The sequence below is a fragment of the Gossypium raimondii genome, chromosome 11, assembly GCF_025698545.1.
Source record: "Gossypium raimondii isolate GPD5lz chromosome 11, ASM2569854v1, whole genome shotgun sequence".
NCBI classification, from domain to species: Eukaryota; Viridiplantae; Streptophyta; class Magnoliopsida; order Malvales; family Malvaceae; genus Gossypium; species Gossypium raimondii.
The window spans coordinates 19,974,374-19,982,793 of NC_068575.1; the positions used below are offsets into that span (position 1 = coordinate 19,974,374).

At 39.6% G+C, this 8,420-nt stretch overlaps 1 pseudogene; it reads left to right on the forward strand.

Moving 5' to 3' along the window:
* Positions 1-6,721: 6,721 nt before the first annotated feature.
* LOC105801160 (aspartic proteinase CDR1-like) lies at positions 6,722-8,003 on the forward strand (annotated as a pseudogene).
* The last annotated feature ends 417 nt before the right edge of the window (positions 8,004-8,420 follow it).

Genomic DNA, 8,420 nt, shown 5'->3' on the forward strand with positions numbered 1-8,420 from the left:
CTTTTCCAAGTCCTATGGAAGGTTGGAGCCAATGGCCCGGTTCAGCTCCATTTTCTGTAACGCCGAGTGGACTGCTGATGTATAGGCCAGCGGGGTACGATGGATCGCAAGAGGGGCCGTCGGGGAGCTATTCTTTTTACCAATCCCTACCACCGTATGGGTTTCAAACACTGTCACTGTTGGTGATGCAAACACCTCTACATTCACTATTCTATCAAGGTAGCTCATCGTCCCAACTCCGATAACAAGATACCCTACCGGAGGAACCAGAATCCTCGCTGGAGGAACCACAACCGCCGCCGGAAGCTAGACAAAGGAGGAATCCAGCGCGTAACCATCGACGGCCGCCATGTGGCACTGAATCCGACGGCCACAGAGATTGATTTGTATTTTAATATATTTGTACAAACATTTTGAATATTTTGATATTATTTGATGTAATAAAATATAAATTTTTTTTGAGTTATTACTTAAAAACTCTAAAGAATTTATTAAAAATTTATAAATTTATAAATTATAATTGACAAACCCTAAACCCTAACCCTTAACTTAAAAACCCTAAACCCTTAACTTAATTTAAAAATCCTCTAACCTTAAACCCTTAATTGTAAACCCTAAACCTTAACCCTTAACTTAAAAACCCTAACCCTAACCCTTGACTGGTACTAACAATTAATAATTTCATATAATTTGATAATTTTACTCATAATTAATACAATTATCAATTAATAATTGAAAAAAATATAATTTGTTTACAATTATATTCAACTATTGCGATTAGGGCATGATCGACTTGTATGGCCTGGATTCCTACACCATCCGCACAACTTCTGTTGGCTGGCTATTTCTCAGATATCCATATTGTTACGTATTCTAGTCGAGTAAGGTGACCCTTTGGTTTGCGACGCAATTCTCTATCTGATAACAGCTTAAAAGGAGCAAGAGATACGGACGGCCACTTATGTTCATCTGGGACCGGTCGGAAAACGTGTCTCCAGATGTTGTACATGTTTTCTAATTTATACACTTCGTCCACATAGCTCATCAGATCCAGACAGAGATTCTGACAAGTTGCAATAACATGAGCCACATAACTCATCGGATCCAGACAGAGATTCTGAGAAGTTGTAATAACATGAGCGCATAGATAACGAAGTGCATCAAACATCCCACAGTCGCAAGTCCTGTTTCGTAAGTGTACACGATATTGCCCGCCAACAACATCTTGGTGTGGTCTATCAAACTCTGTCACACGAAACTATAAGTTGTCTCGATCGTGACACACTGTGTGCATGGTGTTCGCTCGCGCCTTGACCTTGGTAATTTCTTGTACTACCTTACTGCACCATACATTGCCTCCCTGCATCTGGCCTGTATAACTCACTGCTCGCTTTGGAAATAGCGCCGCCAAATGAAAATATGTTTTTCGCACGACCGATGTTATCGGTAGATGCGCGTTTCTTTTAGAATAGAATTTATGAATTCAACCAGGTTTGAGGTCATATGACCATATCATAGGCTGCCGTCGTATGCTTGTGCCCACTGTTTGAAACGTATGTTACAAAGGTAGTCCGCCCCTTTTTCCGTTAATTGAACATAAAATTGCCAACATCTAGTGAAAACGATCTTTATTTATTTCATACCCTACCAAAATAAGTTCATAGCGAATATTACGTACCACCTTTTCATTTACAAATAATTCAAATTGAGAAACGAAATAACACAGATAGAGACTAAATACCCATGTTGGTTACTTGTCGATGTTCGCTCTTAGATGGATATTGCCTGTAGTAGTTTGAAGCAACGTGCCTTAGGCAATATCGATGGTGTGTGCGCTGCCATAAGCTTCCATGTCTATCAAATGCAGCTAGTATACCTGTACCCTGATCTGAAATAACACATATATCAGGTTGGGGGCACACATGCCTTATTAACCTAGAGAGAAAGAAATCCCAGTCATCAGACGACTCTCCCGGTGTTATTGCAAATGCAATTAGAAGGATTCTCCCACCACCATCCTATGCCACTGCAAGCAATAACCGATGAGTATACCTACCAAACATAAAGGTACCGTTAATTTGTTCTAATGGTTTGCAGTATGGAAATGCGTCTCGGCATTGCTTAAAGGTCTAAAACAGGCGTTTGAACACTTGGCATCCACGTAGTAATTGGCCGTTGTAGTACGCATGTTCTGTTTCAAGGTCTGTGATGGCACCTAGGACGTATTTCTCTAGCACTTGACACCACTACCATATTTCATTATATGAAGCGTCCCACCCACTATGCATATTTTCCAACGTCTTCTGCTTAGCTATCCAAGCCTTTCGGTAAGAGGGCGTGTACCCCATTTGGCTACGAATATTGGCAATTAAGACCGACACTGAAGTCCTGAGATCTGCCTTCATCGTGGGTAGTATCAAGCTAGCTAACATAGCTGAATCCATCTTGGGATGATCTTGTGAAACACCTATAAACGGAGTACATTAAAAATGCAACATTACATAATAATAGTATTATTCAAAAACCGTCAATACTGTACCTGCAGCACATGTATATGGACCTTTGTACTTTTTAATCTCCCATAACCCTGCCCTTTTCCTTAACAAGGCATAGATTTTCCATGAACATGTGTCGTCTTGCACCACAAACTTTGCCTCAAACTTATCAGATTTGGATTTAACGACGTGGTAGTTAACGCCGTTTTTGAGGCTATGTTGTTTCAAAGCACCAATAAAACTATCATTGTTGGTAAACTGATTACCAACTTCAAATTCACCCGAATCTAGCCCCGAACTTGTATGATCACGCAACCGGTATGATAGATCTGGAAACTCCAACGCATCATCTGCAGACAGATCGACGTTATGCATATGGGCTGAAGGTGAGTATGCTCTGAATCGTGGATTTTCTTCTTCATCTGAACTCCTTTCAGCATCTTTAGGTTCTGTTGGAATAGGCTCCGGTTCATAAACTAAGCCAACTTCTGCACCATCGGGCTCGTGCTCTCGAGGTGGATCCACATCGAAGTCATCTTCTAACCCACAAGCATCTGCAGCGTACGAGGTCCCCTCACCGACGGACGTCGTAGGGAGTACATCATCCCTTCTTCTGGGCATTTCATAACGTCCACAATTTGATGTAGATTGCCAACCACTAGAACTTGATGCAGTTCCCCACTACGTATTTCCAACATCAAACATCGAGCCACCGATGTACATGTCCCATCCACCGACAGAGTGTCTTCCAGGGGATGTGCATTCCACACCACTACCAAACATGGGCTGTTCCGTGTTTTGTAACCCGCTAACTGAGTGTCGACCAGGGGTCGTGTATACATCTCGAACATTGGTCACAAGTACATCATTTGGCGATGTAAATTGTACATATAACTCAATATAAGGTGCTCCACTAGCAAGATGAGTCTGCACTATTGCCTCCAAGCTACGAGCACCTTTTATGTCGAACGAGTCATATGTCACTGGATCAACAGAAGAACAAATTCGATACGTAATAGACAAAACTTTCATTGGCGTCGTTTCGAAAATTTTATGCCTAATTCTTTTACGAAGTTCTGTCAAATCTATGTTCTGGTTAAAAACCAGTCGCACTGTATTCTCCGACAAATAAACAACACCATTCTCGGTGTGGCAAACCTCACCATCATAGTAAATAACAGCACTAATACGTTCACTCATATTTGAAACTCTAACCTTTTTAGCCTCTATAAATTATTTTTGCTGTAACTTATGCATTCTGAGAACATTTTTTGCCTCATTTATAGCCTCAGTCCAAACATGCTACTGTAGCAAAAGTGCGTCCACGTGGGCATGATTTCACAAATTCTTCTCATAAAGTATCCTGCTTGAAACGTTTTTATACTATTTGCTCAGAAACGTCAAGTCGAAATTATTTTTTCCAGGACCTACTGTAGCAAAAGCGCGTCCATAAGGGTGCGATTTCACAAATTCTTCTCATAAAGCATCCTGCTTGAAGCATTTTTTAAACTATTTGCTCAGAAACGTCAAGTCGAAATTATTTCTTCCAGGACCTACTGTAGCAAAAGCGCGTCCACGAGGGCGCGATTTCACAAATTCTTCTCATAAAGCATCCTGCTTGAAAAGTTTTTTAAAACTATTTGCTCAGAAACGTTAAGTTGAAATTATTTCTTCCAGGACCTACTGTAGCAAAAGCGCGTCCACGAGGGCGCGATTTCACAAATTCTTCTCATAAAGTATCCTGCTTGAAGCGTTTTTTTAAATTATTTACTCAGAAACGTCAAGTCGAAATTATTTCTTCCAGGAACTATTGTAGCAAAAACATGTCTACGAGGGCGCGATTTCACAAATTCTTCTCATAAAGCATCTTGCTTGAAGCGTTTTTATACTATTTGCTCAGAAACGTCAAGTCAAAATTATTTCTTCCAGGACCTACTGTAGCAAAAGCGCGTACACGTGGGCGCAACTTCAGAAATTCTTCTAATAAAGCATCCTGCTTTGATTTTTATCTTAAAAACCCATAAACACGAAACGTAATCCAATTTTGAATAAATTATAATTAATTTAATTAGGAAAATCTAAACCCTAATCCCTTATTTGTTTACTTTTTCTTCAAAATCCTAAAAATCCTAAAAACCCTAAACCCTAACCCTAAAAACCAAAAACCTAACGTGGGATAAACGGGGAAAATGCGTCCCCAGGGGCGCGCTGACGTGGCAGCAAATCGCGTCCATGTCAGAGCGCTTTGTTGACATGGCAACAAATCGCGCTTACGTGAACGCGATTTGTTGCCACGTCAACAAAGCGCTCTGACGTGGAAGCGATTTGCTGACACGTCCTCTGACTTCTCATTGACGTGGATGCGATTTTAGGGGACAATGACCCATTCCGGTAAATAATAAAATACTGGGCCCATTTCGATAAATTTAAAAAAAAGTAGCTTTTTTTGGTATTTTGCCCCATTCGTTTCTTCTTCTTCTTTTTATTTTTAATGTTTTGTTTATTATTGTTATTATGATTATTTTAATTTTTGTCTTTTAGTTTCTCGTTTTGGTTTTTATTTATTTATTTATTATTCCTTCATTATGGTTTTATTATTTCTAGTTGGAATCATAGTAGTTTAAATTAATGGATTTTGCATGATTAGGAATTAGTACATATTGTTTTAGGACTCAATTTCCTATTTCGACGGTTTAGATTTTGATGGCATCATAAGATGATTCTTAGTATCATATTTTACTTTACACAATTGTTTTGTCGGCCTCTCTATTTGTTTATTTGGTAGTGCTTATATTATTTTTCTGATAGTGGATTATTTCCTTTTTCAGGCACACCATGACAAACACTCGCAGCAAGTCTAAGGTCATCGTCCCCGCTTCGAAAAAGTGGAAGACTCCGTGTGCAACCTCCTCTTCGGACCCTTCCGCCTAGGCCTACCATCTGTACCTCCACTTTCCTCAGGGCCCTTAGGAGAACTTATATCAGCTTCTTCGACTGAGGCCACTCAGTTTAGGTCGATGTGTTGATTGGCCGCTTTGGAGTAGGTCCAGTTAGCTGACCATGTCTGCGCCATAATTGCTACAGCCCCGTGGGACCTTTTTTCTCTATCGTCGAGCCCACATACATGGAGCTGACTTTGGTGTTCTGCTCTACATTTATCCTTCAGCAAGTAATAATGACCCATGACGAGCTGGGCACCATCACTTTCAAACTCGGTGGCATGTCGCGACATATGAGTGTCCCAAAGTTTGGAGCGACATTGAGACTCTACACTGTCGAGTTCATGGGTGCCAAGAACTTTCTCCGCTTACACCGGCACAATCACTACTCGCCATCCTTTTGTTGGGTAAACCTCACGGCGAGTACAAGACCTTATGACGCGAGTTGCTCGAAGGCAACTTCTCTCCCTCCGGCCTTACGGTATATTCATGCCCTCTTGGCTCATACATTGATCAGTAGGAGAGAGAGCACCGGAATCGTCGGTACAACCAATGCATATTTTCTATGGAGCATGGCCACAGGGCATATTTTCGATTTAGCCTACTTCATCGCTCTCGCCTTTTGTCATCAGACAAAACGCAACAGGAAGTGTCCTATCTGTTTAGGCCTTTATGTGACTCGACTTGCTCGACACTTCGTTCTAGTACTTTTAGTCCTTGTGGATACGATATTCTCTACTCACCATAGCTATACTATTGTTCGATAGGTGCGCTTGGCTTAGTAATATTTATAGTTAGTTTAGTGACCATCAGTGTTGAATACGATTAATAATTTAATGATCCAACCTTCATATTTCATATCCCGTTCGTATATATCATATATGTTAAATTTAACATACATTTAAAATTTCTAGCTATTTGTTCTCTATAAAAAAGAAAACCTTTCAACTGTTCAATTTTTTAGATGATATAATAGATATATCGAATAAATTAAAAAATTTACATGCATGACAAATACGGCTAAATTGTTAAAATATTAATCGTACAAAAATATATGAAAAGAAAAATTAATTAGTTTTACACTGCGAGAATCCCTCTCGTATAAATTGAACAAATAAGGTAAATTACCTGTAATTTTATAAATTTCACCATAAATATAAAACACATTCCTTAAAAGGGTTTGTTATACCTTGGGCAGTGTCTTGGTTCATCTCTCATTATAAATCGACACAATCTAGACAACCAAAACCATCAAAATCCTCTGAAGTATCACTTGGTTTTCCAACAATGACAGTTATTGTGAATCCTCCCTCTCTTTTGCACCTTGTTTCTACCATCCTACTTCTCTCCAGTCTTACCCTTACTCTTGCTCAAACCACTGGCTTCAGTGTTGAATTGATTCCCCGCGACTCCCCAAAGTCTCCCTTCTACAATCTTATGGAAACCACCTCTGACCGTGTAACCAATGCCTTGCGTCGTTCGTTCAGTAGTGTTGGTCGCTTCAAATCATCTTTTGTCTTGACAGAGTGGGCACAATCCGATATTACTGTCGGTTCGGGTGAGTACCTGATGAATATATCCATCAGCACCCCAGCTTTTGATACTGTTCCTATAGTTGATACAGCAAGCGATCTCATTTGGACTCAATGCAAACCATGTTCACAGTGTTCCCAGCAAGTGGCTCCTCTTTTCGACCCTAATCAATCATCCACTTACCAATTGATTTCTTGCAATGCAAGTCAATGCAAGAATCTTTTTCAAACGACTTGTTCTAGCAATAACTCTTGTCAATATTCAATCAACTATCCAGACGACTCTTATTCGAACGGTGACCTTGCTTTTGACACAATCACTTTGGCTACAACAACCAGTCCCACAGTATCAGTTCTGGAAATAGTCATTGGATGCGGACACAACAATGGTGGACCATCCAAGGAAAGAAACTCAGGCGTCATAGGCCTTGGGGGTGGTGAATTGTCACTTATTTCTCAAATAGGATCTCCCATTGCAGGCAAATTCTCTTATTGCCTGTTGCCAACCTCCGAAAAAAACGAGTCGAGCAAACTGAACTTTGGGTCTAATGCTATAGTTTCAGGAGATGGAGTTGTTTCGACCCCATTGATTAAATTAAGTTCACCCACTTTCTACTTCCTCAACCTGGAAGCTATCAGTGTTGGAAACAAAAGAATAAATTATACAGATGTTTCTCTTGGCAAACCAGGTGAAGGTAACATCATCATTGATTTAGGGACAACACTGATTCTTTTCCCATCAGGTATTTACTGGGAACTGGAATCAGCAGTGGCTACCCAAATTAATGCAACAAGGGTTCAAGGTCCAGAGGGTTTGAGTTTATGCTACGATGCTAAAACTGAGTTTGTTATTCCCAACATTACAATGCATTTCACTGGTGCTAATGTCAAATTGCAGCGTTTGAACGTACTTTGCCTTTGGTTCTTTTCGACAACATTCAGTCTATGGTAACTTGGCACAGATTAATATCTTGATAGGCTATGATATAGAGAAAAAGACGGTCTCGTTTAAGCCAACTGACTTCTCTAAGAATTAGTTTACGTCACTTTATTTACTGCTATTTTTCAGTAGGATTGTATGTTATGTTAAATTTTAATTACTACAGCAACAATTAATATCCTCAAAGTATATCAACTCAATGTTTCAGTAAGATGCTATAATGGGCTGAAATTTTATTTGAATTCTTCAGCTTGTTTTCATTTTTTTACTGCTGTTTTTATGTTGGATTGATATTTTTGGTGAAGTTGGCAAAGAAGGAAGTTTAATAGGTTGGTTATGATTTGTACGCTATTGAGTAATAACTACTTGTAATTAGACCTTGACTTGAAAAATGAGAGGATTTGGATAAAAATATAGGTTTGAAAAATGGATTTGGGCAAAATAATAAGATCTCTTTCCTAAATGGTCCAAATCTCGAGTAAGATTTTTTTGGCCCGAGCTTGACCTAGTCCGA